Raw genomic sequence first — 15,667 nt, forward strand, 5'->3', positions numbered from 1 at the left:
GAGAAAACAGGAGGACCCGCAACAGCTGTGGGGCCGCTGTGGGGCCCGGGCCCAGGAACCAGCCAGCTGAATCAGGTGACCCCCCCGGCCTGTGCGGAGGCAGCTCTGGCTCCGCAGGCGCTCAGGCCCCAGAGCGAATCTGAGCCAGGCCAAGTAATTTCCAAATTAGACAGGGACCTGGAACCAAGCAGAGTAGGGCATGGCTGCTGTGGGAAGGAGAGGGCCTAGCTTCACAAAGCCCCACAGGCATTTCCAATCTAAGTGATGTGATTGGCTTAGTTTCAGTTCCCCAGAAGCTGCCCAAGAGACAAAGAGTTGAGTGCGAGTAGTTTGTCTGGATCTTACGAAGCATAGGCAGGGGAGTGAGGAAGCAAGACAGCGAAGGAAGCAGGTGCAGGGTGGCCAGCCCCTGGAGCACCTGGAGCTCAGTCCCAGGGGCGAGCTCGCGCAGCCCATGGAGAGGGCACACCTCACAGCGATCCGGTGCCAGGGACGAGGGAGCCGGGGTGTTTGTTCACAACTCCCGGCAGTCGCCGGTTGAGGGGTGCTCTAAGATGAGCATTAACTCTGCACTTCCGGCCTTCCACGAAGCCCAGTGTGGGGGCAGACAGACAGACAGCCGCAGGTGCAGGCGGTTAGCAACCTTGACTGCCGATGACAAAGGTAAGGCCTGTGGGCCTTGGAGCAGGGCCCCAGTGGTGCTCGCTGTGGTCATCAGAGATGCTTTCTGGACCTCCCACCCTTCTGCTCAGCAATGTCCTGAGCATTTACAGTGTCCCAAGCACTCCGCCGAGAACCTGGGATATAAAAAGGAGGCCGATGTGGCCTGCCTTCAGGAAGCTTGCAACGTGTGCTACAGAAGAGACAAGACCCCCGTCGCCAGGGCATCCCCCAAGGGCCAGGCATTTCCCTGGCGCTGACTGGCTTCCTCCTCCCCGACGCGGGATTCTTCTCCTGTTTTACAGGAGGTGGGATTCTTCTCCCATTTTACAGACATTTCGGGTAAAGGTCTGATTACTTCTTCAGAATAGCGTAACCGTGAGCAGAGGATATCTAAAAGTAGAATTGCAGAATTATGATTCCAGCTGCTGAACAGTTCTGTCTCTAAAAGAAATGCAGATGCTAGCAGAGTTAAATGGGTGATGACGGTAAGCAGGGTGTTGAAAGAACTGAGTGCAGAAGCAGGCGGGGCCGGCGTGCTTCAGCCTGGGAGCCTGGAGGGAGGGGGAGTGTGGGAAATGGTTAGTTTCTGCTGTCCCCCTCCTGCCCCTCTCTGGCTCCTCTGTGGTTCATGGGAGTGGGGGTGGCAAGAGATGTGGTTTAAGGAATTAGGAAAGATTTTACTAAACCAGCACAGAAGTGGCCCCACAAATGTACCCACTGAGCACAGAATCTCACCATGTCGACTCCCAGCCCCTTTGTGGCTTTTTGGGGATTCCCTTGCTGGGAACCTTCTGTCTTTGGGGTCTTGCAAAAGCACAGCCTGAGACAAGATTTGGGTACAGGTGGTTCATTTGTGATGTGATCCCAGGACTCAGGAGTGAAAGCGTGGGAAATCTGAAAAGCCATAAAGAGGTACATTATCCCTGTAGGCAACGAGGGTTCTCTTCTACCAAGATCAGAAAACTACGACGCCTCGCAGAACTGTCCACCTGACAGATGGGGGCCTGGACACTTACCCACTGGCTCCTTTCTCCATCATTTGAGGATTGCCTCCAGGGTTCGCTGACTACACTCTCACCCCATCAGGCTGTTTCTCAGAGGCAGAAAAAGGCCCCCTGTGCCTTCCCTTGATGTTGGTCACAGTAACGGGAGTCTGAGCCTGCAGAGAAGGAAGCCACAGCTGCCCCTGAAATCAGGGGTGAGCAGTAAAAGCATCTGTTTCATAAGTGAGGCCCCCTGAGCCCCAAGGCCCTGGCCCTTCACCAGTGCATCCACCAGACCCCCTGTGATCAGCTAAATGATGGCCCCCAAAGATATCTACGTGGAAGCTGTGACTGTTGCCTTATATGTCAAAAAAGGACTTTGCAGAAGGGATTAAATTAAGGATCTTGAGATGGGGAGATTATCCTGGATGATCAGGTCAGCCTCAAATGCAATCACAAGTGTCCTTATAAGAGGGAGACAGGGGAGATTTGACAGAGACGGAAGAGGACTGGAGGCAACGTGAACACGGGGGCAAGACTGGGCGATTCTCCCCTAGAGCCTCTGGAGGGAGTGCGGTATGGCCAACACCTTGACCTCAGACCTCTGAGCTCCAGAGCTGTGAGGGAACACATACTTGTTGCTTTAAGCCACCAACTTTGTGGTGCTTTTTTTATAGCAGTCCTAGGAGACTCCTACCCTCTCTCTGGCAGCTCTACCCTGGCTCCTTCCCCGCGTCCTTTATCTGGTCCCTGAGAAACACATTCTTGTCCCTGCAAGAATGGAGATGGAAGTGCAGCCACCTGGGAGGGCAGCCCCGCTTCTCCTGCTCTCTTGGTTCCATCCTCTCTCCCCATACCAGGTGTGTGTCACACCCAGGCCACTGTGTCCCCCAAATTCTAGGGGTCACAGATCAAGTTCTCCAAGTGGCTTCCTTAGAATCCCTCTCCTTTGGCTGAAGTTGAGGGAAGGGTTCTCTCTTTCCCTTCTCACTGGAAAATGCAACAATTAGAAAACTCCCTGCAAGAAAATTTTGCCTCCACTGCCCAACGTTAAGCCTTAAATACCCAAGCCTGCACCCTCCACCCCTTTGCAAGTCCGACTTATCCCCTCTGGTCTCTGGGTTTAGAAAATTGGCTGCTTTCGTTAATTGTCAGACTTTGGGCCTTGGCACAGGTTGAGGCACAGAGAGTCCTGTTTAATCCCTGACAAGCTCGTGACTGAGGTGCGTGCTCTAGGCTGGGAAGCAGTGAGCAGCTCTAGCCCTGGATGTGCTGGGAACTGATGCTGTGGCCTCAGTCAAGTCACATCACCTCTCCGGCTTTACCAGTTTCCCTCTCAAGAAAATGAGACGATTGGATGGGTCTACAACCCCAAAGCCACAAAACTCAGTGGTGTTCAAGGATGCAACTTGGAGCTAAGATGGGACCCCCTGCCTGTGGTAGGTTGTTAGAGAGAAAAGGTTCCTGCAGCCAAGAAGTGAAGTTTGTGCTCTGGCTAAAGGTCTGTGGTGTATGTCTGCAATTGGTTCATAAGAAGTGTTTGCCAACTTTATACCACAGCCACAGAAAACAAAAACAAACAAACAAAAAACCCTGAGAATTTAATCAGAAAGGGAATTAAATTTTTTTTTGTAATTTAGAACCATTACTAAAAAAAAAAAAGGAAAGTGGGAGAAGGGTAGAGAGACATGAGCCTTGGATTTCACATCAAATCTTGTCCCACGTGGGGCTACGTGTTTTCCCAGCACTTCTATCTTCCCTTCATTCCTTACTCTGCCAGAATGAATTCTCTCTCCTGTGGAGTAGTTTGCTTGTATATGATTAATACAGAAAAACTATTCACCTCCTCTAAGACAGATCCTTTTTAATAAGAAAATGTACCAACCCACAGCAACAATAAATGTGCCTTTCTAACAATAGCTTGTTATTAACAAGAAGAAAAAATCATAAAACTAAAAATAGTGATTCCACTAGAGCTAACTTAATGGAAAATTGTTGTGTGCTGATTCTTTTCCAGAGGCACAATATACCTGAAGCTTTAAAATCCCCCCAAACTCCTCAGCCCCCAAAACTTCTCTCCTCAGAGTCTGCTTCTGGGAACCCCAACTCAAACAATTTGAAGAAGGGATTGTCAGGTTTTCCAGGTAAGGACATCCTGGGTCAGAGGGCAGATCAGCAACTTGCCCCAGGTCACGCCGCCCATTAGTGGAAAGATTCAGGATTCACACCTGGAGCCAACCCAAAGCCAGCGCTCCTTTTTCCATTCTCTCCTCCCCCTCATGTTATCTTATTAACTTATTGTCAAATATAGCTTTTGACGTGATATTTATTATTTTTCATTTTTCCCATTAAAATATTAAAATAGACAAAAGTTAAAATTTATATAAGAAAAAAATCCTTTATTTCTGTCATCCTATGAAAGCATTGTAGAAAAAAATCTTGCCAACATACAAAATCCAAAAGGATTTTGGACTAATCCAATCCATTAATCTTGCCATTATCAAGTAACAACTGATTCACTAACAACTCAAAGTGGAACGTGAAATCTGGATTGTGATTCATCCATACTGTTGTGATTCTTCTCTGAGCTACACAGACTTTTCACACTGCATGATTTTTCTCTTCCATTATCTCCCCCTCTGTCTATGTAAATACACTTTGCAAAGATTTCTCCCTTTTCCAGATGGACAGTGTCTGTAGTAGACAGCATCACTGCCCCACCCATGACCCTCAGCCCAGTTCTGAGATCACCTGCCTCTTCCATGGACAGTCCCCCGTCATCTCTGGCTTCCTTCCTCAAGTACCTGCATTCCTGTGCCTGAGGACACTCTCTGCCTGCAGGACCATTCTTGGCTGCGCACACAGGGCAGGTCATAAGTAGTGCCAGGGAGTTAAAGCTCCCAGGAGCAACCCTCAACCAATGAGAAAGAGGAACTGTCCAGTTTCCTTGCCTCCCAGTGGGCTGACTCAGAGTATTTTCTGTAAAGTCTCTCAGAAAGTGTCCAGCAGAATTGAGCACCCACCCCTCTGTTGTCTGCCATGGTAACCTGCTCGTTTACACATTCCTTACTGGCATTCCTCACTTCCACTGTTCTACTCCCTCTCCCTCACCGAATAAACCACCCACATTCAAATGCTTATCTCAGGGTGCACTTTTGGGGAAACCCAAACCAAGAAAGAGTCTGAGGAAAAATCATGCTAAATACACCAGAAGACATAGAGACAGTAAACAGCTGGGAATTAAATAGTATCTATTTATAGATCATACACTCTGTGGGACAGGGGTCATTTTTTAATTTGTTCGCCACTGTATCTTCAGCACCTGGCATATCACCTGCACATAATTGATCTCAAATGCTTTTTAATTAGTAAATTAGTCAATTAATTAATTAATTAATACATGAGGGCTCCTTGTTCTCTCCTAAGGTTCTTCAAAATTTAAGATGACAAGCTGTCTTAATGTCAAAGAAAGGGCTAGGATTACACAAGAGGAATTTGAAATGATGTAATAATTTAAACAATAATCTATATGAACAAATATATTGTATTTGAATATGACTATGCCAAAATATAGAGATGTTAAATCCCCAAATTAATCTTTAACTATAATACATTCTTAAAACAAATACCAACAGAATGCTTTTTAAACTAGGCAAGTTACTTCCAAAGTTCATAAGGAAAAATAAACATAGATGAGTTGCAAGGACAATTCTGGAAAAGGAAAGAGAACGAAGAAGAGCTATGATAATTAAGGAGGAGGCTAAATTATTGAACAACACTATAAACCAACTAGACCTAAAGATATCCATAGAACTCTCTACCCAACCACAGCAGAATACACTGTGTAGAAAAAAATCTGGCAGTTTCTCAAAAAGTTGAACCTAGAATGACTATATGATGTCATGATTCCAGTCCTTAGTATAGACCGAAGAGAACTAAATCCATATGTTTACACAAAAACTTGTACATTAATGTTCATAGCAGCATTATCCTTAACAGCCAAAAAAGTGATAACAACTCAACTGTCCATCAACTATGAATTGATTTAAAAATATTGTATCTCAAAAGAGGAAAAAATATAAATAAAAATTTAAAAATTTACAAAAGAAAACAAAAACAAAAAATGGTATATCCATATAATGGAATATTATTTAGCAACAAAAAGGAATGAAATAAGTAAAGATACTTGCAATAATGTGAATGAGCCTGAAAGGCAGTATGTTAAGTGAAAGAAGCCAGTCACAAGTGGCCACGTATTATACGATTCCATTTATGCAAAAAAATATCCAGAATAGGCAAATTCATAGAGACAGAAAGTAGATGAGCTGTTGCCAAGGCCTGGGGAGAGGGAGACACCAAAGAGTGACTGCTAATGGGTACAGTGTTTCTTTTGGAGGCAATGAAAATGTTCTAATGTTATATACTGGTAATGGTTGCACAACTCTGTGGAAATACTAAAGACCACTTTAACTGTTCACTTTAAAAGGGCAAATTTTACAGTATATGAATTATATCTCAGTAAAGCTGTTATTAAAAATAACTAAAAGGATGCAAACATGATGAAATTTTAATAGTTGTTAAGGTGGGTCTTGGGGATATAAATGTTATTTTATTCTTTAAATTTTACTGTAACAGAAATATCCCTAAATTAAAAGATAAGGGATGCTGGTGGCAGGGCGGGGTTGGGGGGTTAGATCTCAGTGATAGAGCACATGCTTAGCATGCACGAGGTCCTGGGTTCAATCCCCAGTACCTCCATTGCAAATAAATAAACGAACTTAATTACCTCCCCCAACCAGAAAAAAAAAAAAAAAGACAAGGGATGCTGGAACAATTGGCTAGAAAAAACTTAGTTTATTTACTCAGTCCCTCTAACAGAATTAGTTGGTGCCCATCAATAAATGTTCCACAAGCTCTCCTAAATTTCCCAGCTTCCTTGGTGGCGTGTTGGGCCCCTGGGACTAGCTCTGGCCAATGAACTGTGAGTAGAAGCAATACTTGTCACTTCTAGGCTGAGGCCTTCAGAAGCTGGTGTGCTTCCTCCATCCTTCTTTTTCTTGCCAAGACCTCAGCAACCACAGGACGAGACGGACGAGGCAGCCGCAGCAGGAGATGGAGCGAGCATGGATCCCTGAGTCACTAGACAGGGGCCCTCCCTACAGCCGAACAGACCTGGCCTGAGTGACAAATACACTTGTTATGCAGGCCACTGGCATCTGAGGGTTTGTTACTGCTACCTGGACTAGTCTACCTAAAATAAGTAACAGACACATCAAACTATTTATAGAACTATTTAAAAGTAGCCTAGAAAAAATTAATCTTAAAAAATGTTTAAGATCTCAGCATGAGGAAATAATTAAGTACTAAAGCAATGAAAATTATCACAAAGGAAAAGCTGTGCAGATTTGAGTAGAAATAACATGTAGGTGCATTAAGAAAGCCACCACACACAGAATGACAGAAATGTGGGGAAATGTCTGCAGTAAACGCTCAGACTGAGAGTGAAGGTCCTTAATGTTTAAAATAAATTACAAAATAGAAAAAAATGGGCAAAGGATGTGAAAGTACAAATAATCAATTTAAAACATAAGCAACATTTATTTGTGCTCTGTGCAGGCACATTACGTCAGTCACTCTCACAGTCATTCTATAAAGGAGGCACTATTGTCATGCCCATTTGAAAACGAAGTAACTGAGGTTTAGTGAAGCATTTTGCAAGACTCAAGCTCACACAGCTATGAAGTGTGTGTGAACTTGGATCTTATCAAATGCCGAAGCTAGCCACTGCCCTTCCAAAGGAAAACACGTGAACTGGTACTTAGTAATCAAAGCAATATTAAGGGAAACAACAGTGAAATCTTACTGACAAAGATCAAATTGGCAAAGATCTAATAAATAATTATAATCAACATACTGAGGGTGTGGTTCATTCACTCACTTTTCATTCATTTGTAATTTCTGAGCGCTCAGAAATTATTGAATACCCACTAGGAGCCAATACTTTCTAGGTGCAGAGAATATAACAATGATCAAAACAGACTAACATCCCTGCCCTCCTGAGGCTGTCACACCAAGCTAGTAGAAGGTGTATATTTGTACAACTTTGCGAGGGTGAAATTTGGTAATGATTACCAATCATTTGATCTATACGCTTAATCTAATCATTTTAATTCCACTCCTAGTAATGTATTCTTTCATCATATAGGCATCGATAGTGGGAAAAAAAGGTGGAAAAAACAGCTCTACAAAATAGAAATCTTTTAATAATTTATGGCACGCTCATGATGAAATATTATGTTGCCATTAAAAATTATGCTTTCTTAAAGAATGACAGGGAAATGCCCACAGTATAATATGTGAAAAAGGCCAGGGTACCAAATGCTATGCGATATGACTTGATTCTTATTATCTAGGTAGCCAAGCAGTTAGTAAAACCCTGGAGAGAAATACTCTGAAATTTAATGGTGATTGATAGGAGTATAGGATTTAAAGAATTATCATTTCTCCACATTTTCACAATGAACATGTATAATCTTTATAATGATGGTGGGGCAGGGGGTAACTAGGAAAAACGTTTTCTAAAATGTCTTCGCCATCTTTCAAAGGCCAGCTCGAGTGAGAAGGAAGATCCCTCCCTGGGCTCTCTTTCCTTCTCACTCTACACATTCTCCCTGGGCAATTTCACCCACACTCCCCAGCCTCCATGCCAGTCAGTTAGGAAGCCCTATTGATCACCACCTCTTGGTCTCTCTCATCCTTCCATTTTAGTGTATGCCCACTGCCCTCACCCGAGTCCAGGCTGCCTCCACCTCTCACCTGGACTCTCGTTACCCTAAATATTCTATCTCTACTATTGTATTCTTCACACTGTATCCAGAGAGATCTTTTTAAAAAAGAAATTACGTATCATTCCCTTGATTAAAAGTCTTCAGTGACTCTACACTGTCTTCAAGGTAAAGGCTAAACACCCTGTTATTTGTTTGGGTTCCCCCTGAAGTAGACACTGAGACAAGAACTTAGATGCAGGTCATAGATTTGGGAGGTGAGCCTAGGAAGCACAAGTGAGGGAGGAAAAGGAGAAAGACAATAGTGTAAATTGCCCACTGTTGTAGGCAAATAGGATCAATTCCAGTGAATGTTCTTTGAGGAATCATGTAGAGTATGTCTCAGAAACATTCCACCATGAATGGCGGGCTGTGGAATTTATCCACTGCTCCTGTCTTCCACTGGTTGAGGGTGGCCCCAGTGGTAATAGTGTCCCCACATCCCAGGTGCAGCCCGAGCTTGGCTGAGTGAACTCCTGTAGGGCTGGGTAAAGCCCCCAGACAGAGCAGCATAGAGATGGGGGGAAGCTGTCAGCATGCCAGGAACTATTTGCAGCTGCAGAAGAGCTCAGGTGGGTGAGGGGATCTGGCATGGGGCTTCCCCAGGATCTGCTCTATTCCCTATCATGACTTCAAGGTCCCTAATGACCAGCTCTCGTCACTCCACACTCCCCTGGCTCCTGCCAGCCCACTGAGTACCTTTGTGTGAATTAGATAAAGACACCCCCTCCCCCAACCCCAACCCCTGGTGGATGCAGCCTTGCAGCTGCACAACTGGGCCAGGGAAGGGCAGCTTGGTACTAATTAGATGACTCCTTAAAATGGACAGAGCCCTGAGCTAAGGGGTACGGGTTGGAGAAGCTGGATTTTGGTTCTCACCCTTAGCAAAGCATCCTTGAGCAGTCAACAACCTGCCCAACTAGAAGTTGCAGACTTGCACACTCCCCATTCCACATTTTAGGCTCCAGAATGACTGGCCATTCCCCCAAAGTCCTCTGCCCTGACTTACCACCTGGGCTTTTGCGTAGGCTGTGCCCTTGGCCAAGTACACTTTTCCCATGGCGCTCTCCTACCCCCGTCCTGTCTAATAGCCTGTATAGTACAACTCGATTTCCAGTCCTCAGCTTCCAAGCCCAGGAAGGACTCTCTATCTCCCAGGCCCGAGTTAGATGCCTCTCGCATGAGTCCTGCCTGAAATTCCCAGATAGGCGTCTCCATAGGATGAGATAGGGTCATGAGAAATGTGGGCCACTCATCGTTCCCTTTGCTGCCCTACCTGGGAGTCTCCTCAGCACCACCGCCAATGACTCCATCCTGTGCTGAAGAGTGAGGATTAGGAGGGAATTCACATATGGGAAGGGAAGCAGCGTTTGGAATCTGTATTTTAAATATGATGCAGTAAAAAAGCACCCAACTGAAATCCTTCCCAAGGATAAGCAGGGTCCCCTTGGGGACACAGCCTGCTTTCCAGACGTTTCCGGGTCCTTAGGTCTACCTTCCTCCAAGGAAGAGCCTCTTCATTAAGCTGCCACAGGTCGCAGCACAACGATCTGTTTTGAGGCTGCCGCTCCTTCCTGCAGAGACAGACCTTCCTCAGGATCCATCAGCCACAGAACGTTCCCCCAGTTCCAGCCCAACCACAAGCTGTCTGGAGTAGAGAGCAGTTTGAGCAGGTCTTTTGTCCTCAGACCCCAGTCCCTATTGAAGTTTTTCCACCAGGGTCTGTGGCAAACACGCCTCTTTATTTTCAGCGACTAAGCCTAAATTAGTAATTCTCAAAATTTAATGTGTGTAAGAATCACCCAGAGATCTGTTTTCAAGAAAAGAATTCCTCGGTACCTGACAAGAATTCCCATTGTCTAGATCTGCAGACCCTAATGCCGAACTCTGTATGCAATGAATGGAACCGATTTTCCTAAGGTACCCAAGATTTGCAACTCTAACCCCCTTCAAAATGAAATTAGCATTCTGGGTAGTAATTTTTAAAGATCAGAGATTTTTGTTTCTTTGTATCTCCCCCCTCCCACTCCCCCACCACCACGTTTAAAATCCTGCTTCTTTGGACCTTTTAGAAATAAGAAATGGGATCATTACTGAGCCCCTATCTCTTAGCGGCTGTTCCCTTGGTAACACTGAAGCTTTGAAATCACCATCTGTAAAGATCTTAGACAAGAAACTCTCTTCCACAGATGGCCTAAGGGTGGGGGCAGAGGATTTAGCTTTCTAGTGTTCATTCATTCATTTCTTCACTTATTTACCATGTGTTTCCCAAAAGCCAACTCAGTGCAAGCCACTTGTTACTGCATAAAACTGCCTTTTATTAAGTAAAAATCACCACGTGCAAGTACTTAGGGCAGTGCCTGGTCCACTGTAAGCACTCCAGTTTATCTATTGGCACATAATTTCATTAATTCTAAAACATGGCTTTTTCCAAATTTCAACATCTCCAAAATCAGGCCACAACTCACAATGAATGGCACCCAGCATGGAAGAAAGCCTGTATTATTTGTTGTTATTCTGCTCCACGTGACTGGAGCCCCCTCAGTGGCTCCCCGGCTCCCAGCACAGTGCCTGGGACCTAGTGGGTGCTTGGTGAATTGATGGGATAAAGGAAAGCGTGAATGGAGCCTTCCTGGACGGCCCCGCCCCTACTCTAGACTGCACATCATCGCTGTCCTCTGAACTCCCCAGGGGCTCTGGTCAGCCCTCCTCCCTGGCGTCTCTCATGTACCCTGAGCAGTATTGGTTGAGCACCTGTCACTCTACACACTGAAATGAAGGCAGGGCCTCTACCGTATTTATCTGAGTTCACCAGGCACTGTTTTGCACAGTGCCTTCCCATAAGTGTCTTAATCAGCGTACTTTTGGTTGCAAGAAAATACCCCGTGTCAACTTCCCTCTGGTCTCCAGGCGGCCCAGCTGTGAGCCCTGTGAGGGTGGCGGGTAGGTCTTTCCATCTCTAGGTATGCAGGGCCTCGTCTACAGCAGGTGCTCCCTAAATCCTGGCCGACCATCTCGCCTACCCCCACTTTCCTCTCCCCCAACCTGGTCCGACACACCCTACTCTCCAACGCAAGCCTGTCCCGAAGTGCACAGCAACTCACATTTTTATGATCAGCACAGCAGCTGGTCCGTCAAAGCTCCCAACTACAACAGAAAGGAGCTTAAAATGGGGTGTTTCTGTGATTCACAGAGTTCTCTGTTCTCAGGAAGGCTGTTCTCTGGAGGAGGGTCTACAGCTTTTGAAACTCCTGATGGCAAATCAAACCAGACTCTCAGGGGGTGGGATCCAGGCAGCAGAGCCCAGGTCAAGGTCCACCGTAACCTGCAGCACAGAAATGTGCTCTAAACAGATTCAACGTAAGGGGCCACTCTGGGTTTTGCCAGACTCCGCGCTGAAGGCCTCTGGATGGAGAGCTGAGCTAGGGACGCTCCCCAGACCCTCTTTCACAGCTAAGCCTCCTGCGGGAGCAGGGCAGGGGGCGTGCAGAGGCTGGGCCTTAGTTCTGCTCAGGTTGCATGACTGACATCAGGCCTGCCGCAGGCTGCGGGACAAGACTCTGGAACATCTACGTTCCAGGCCTGTCTCTCCAGGACCAGCTAGTGACCTTAGGCAAAATCAGTCCCCGAGTGGGATTCAGTTTCCTCAACTGCCAAACAAGATAGATTTCTCTGACATCTTACAGCTCAGAGGTTCTATAATTCCAATCCAGCCTCTCAGGTGTAACATTAGGATTTATAACAGAAAAATGTCTTAAAATATTTCCATGTGTGGCAAGAAAAGAATTATTTTTCAGGCTGTGAGATTATTTTAATTCTTAGCTTTGTTCTTTTTTTTCCTGCCACCTAATTAATTTCAGCTAGCATTTGTGCCTGTGTTTTGATACGAAAACATTTTTTTTGAGGTGTGTGCTTTTGTGAGTTATCCTAATTTGTGTTTTATTAGTCAGAAAATAATTTCTAGGTAAAGATAAAGTGCCTCTGAAAAAAAAAAAGAAATGTTTAATCTTCACCTAATAGAACATTAGAAGAAATATCTAATGAGATGTGGATTTTGCCATAAAGGCAAAGCATCTGTCTGAGGTTCATTCGTTCTTAAAAAGGGATAGTGACTTTAAGTGGTATCTGTTTACTAATCAACCTTCTTGTGTGAACAAGAGGAAGTTACATGCAGGACAGAAGGTAAGCTAGCATCACAATAGCAGTCAATAATTTATTCCTGAAAGCTTCCCTAGAATTCATTCTGTCTGGAATAATAACAGCTAACATGTCACGCTTATAACGTCCCAGGCGCTGTTGTAACCGAATGTATTATTAACTCATTAGATCTTTACAGCTACCTTCCCAGGAGGATTCTGTATCATCTTCCCTCTTTTCCAGAAGAGGAAGCTGGGATCAAGTAACTTGTGCAAGGCCCACAGCCAGGATGACCAGGTCCAGAGTCCATGCTCTTAACCACTGCACTGGACTGCCTTGAGGAAGTTCATAAACAACTCTTACAAATAAGTGCATTCTGATGGCTGATTGCTAAGTTTTCCTGCAACTATTCAAATTATTAAACAAGCCTTTACAGCACTAGGCATTGCGCTAGGCTAACATTTCCCAAAACATGTTCAAAGTCTTGCAAGGTGCTCCTCGATTATAAGGGTTATTGAGTCATTAAGTCTGGAAGATGCTATAAAATATGGACTCCTCTGGGAGATTCACAAGAACATGAGCACATTAAAGATTCTAGGAAGTCTTACAGGAAAGCTATCCACTTAATTTTGTTTGACCCAGCTTTTCCCACCATACTTACTTCTGGAATCTCTTCCTCTCCCCCTGCTCCAGTCCTCAACTTCTTTTGTAGAAACTATTAACACTGTAATTTAAGAGATACTGGAACAGACATGTAAGTCATCTAATGAGCTTGGCTTTCCAAGCCTAAGAAATAACAACTGTGGTGCTAATTCTCTGCAGGGCATTGTACTAATGCACCTAAGAATGGCTCATGTCACTGCAGCTGAGTGACTTACACAAGATAAGCCAGTTCAGGGTGGAAAGGGGAGTTGTGATTTCAGAACTCACGCTGATCACTCCACCAGGCCACCCAGGTATCAATGACAGCTGGACGTCTTGCCTGGACTGGAGACCTATCTTTCCGCAATAGAACACCCAGTCATCTCTGACACGGGCCCTGATGTGACCTCATATCATGGATGGTCCTAATACTATTCTTTAGGACCAAGCCTTTCCTTGCTTCCTGGTCCAACTGCCCCCTGCTCTCCACATTCTTCTTTGTTTGATACTCAGATTCCACTGGGCTAAGAGTCTAGCCTTGAATCCCAGCCAAGTAGCTGATCCCTGGAATTCGAAGATGAATGTTCCTGGTGCCCACTGCAGGTCTTTCCAGTCTCCTCTGCTTGCTGTGCTCACGGGGATCCCCCCTTGTCTGCCCAGCAGCGAAGTCTCTGCCTGTCTCCATCAAGGTCTTCTCTGCAGCTGATGGGACCCTAGTTATAGCAGTGCCAGTGCTCAAGGGGCTGAACACTTAGCTGAAAGGCAGAACTTGTGGACAGAAGTCATCGCATAAAGTGCTAATGGAGATGGAACTCACAAAAGGTCAAGATGGCCTGGGACAAGAAAGCAAGATGAATTTGAACTAAATGACTGACTGAGCTTAGAGTGAAAGGGACCAGGAAGAGTGCGGAAGGCAGGCAATCCACAAGGACAGATTCCAGCACAGGGCTGACATGTTGGAGAGGATGGACTCACCTGCCTGATGTGTACATCACCTGCCTGATGCCTCCTATGGAGGAAGGGGGACATGGAGAGAAAAAGTGGCACCTCACGGGAGGCTATGACCTCCAAAAGACGGCAGCATAATAAAATTGTTAATTGCTTGATCACATACAAGGCTGAAGTCACATATTGGCTCTCAACAACCTCTCCAAGCCTGTTTCCTCATCTGAAAGACGGATACGAATAGTACTATATCTTCCTGATAGGGAGCATTAGGATGCAGTGAGAATTGAGAATGCATCTCAAAGGCTTAGCACACGGCCTGGCAGGAAAGTAATACACACTGAGCTTTAAAAGGAGGGCATGGCCAACCCACGGCACCTTGGTACAGGTTAAATGAAGCTGCTTTTGTTTAGCTTAGCTGGCTTCAGATGATATCCAAGGTAACTTTGAAGACAGAAAGTCTCCAAACATCAACATGGAGGCTGAGAAATTGCCAAGATGGGAAGGCAATCCGGTCTACTTCTGTCTCGGGGATCAGGTCCTAGGGCTGAGCTGAACGCTTCTGAAATCATCCTACTCCGTGGCTCACAGCCATTGTCCCACCATAGCCTGATGGCGGGACGTGCCACACTCCCCTTGTGGACAGGGGCTCCCTACAGCCATGAGTCTCAACCATTGGGAGGAAGGCGGAAAACCATTTTGTTTGAAAAAGTCCCTCAGGAACTTGGAAGGCAGGCCTGTGGCATCCTTTGAGATCTGGTCCCATACCAGTAATTTTACAGATGAAAATCCCAAGGTCACAGAGATGGTGTTGGCCCAAGTGTTAGGAACCAGCAGGGCCAGGACTAAACCCACACCAGCCGACTCCCATCCCGCCCTGCTCCCTGCTTGCAGCTGTTTTGGAAAAGGCTGCAGGTCCCCCTTTGGAATTCCCCTCCCCAGCCTCCCCTTCCCAGTCGCAGCACAGGCTCCTGACCCCGTGACCTGGAACTGCTCCTGGGTATTCTTCTGCAGGGCTGGCTCTGACACTCGCGTCCGAGCACACGCACTAGCCTTGTACGAGGGGTGGGCTCTGGAGGCTGGCCAGGCTGTGTCTGCCACTGCCAAGTGCAGGCAGTTTACCTTGGCCTGGCTTGGCGATGCTCAGCAAGACCAAGACAGGATCATCTCTGCTTTCGAAAGCCCTTTACGGTCTCCGCAGCACCGTGCTCACCGGAGAGCCTGTAACCAGCACGCAGCATCAACAGTCCGTCGTGACAACGAGCTGTCAGCAGCTGCACGGCTGAGGGAGGAGGTCTGAGCAAAGCATGCCCCGCTGCCGCCTCACCGGTTCTCGGGGTCAGAGCCTTCTCATGCCCTCTGGCTTCATTATGGACTCGCCTCTTCAGCTTTCCAGAAAATTATCCTGATATCCCTAGGAAATGGAATTTGAGGCCTACTAAATGTACCTTGGGACGTGCTTCTACTTTGAGA

The sequence above is a fragment of the Camelus bactrianus genome, chromosome 19, assembly GCF_048773025.1.
Source record: "Camelus bactrianus isolate YW-2024 breed Bactrian camel chromosome 19, ASM4877302v1, whole genome shotgun sequence".
Taxonomy (NCBI): Eukaryota; Metazoa; Chordata; class Mammalia; order Artiodactyla; family Camelidae; genus Camelus; species Camelus bactrianus.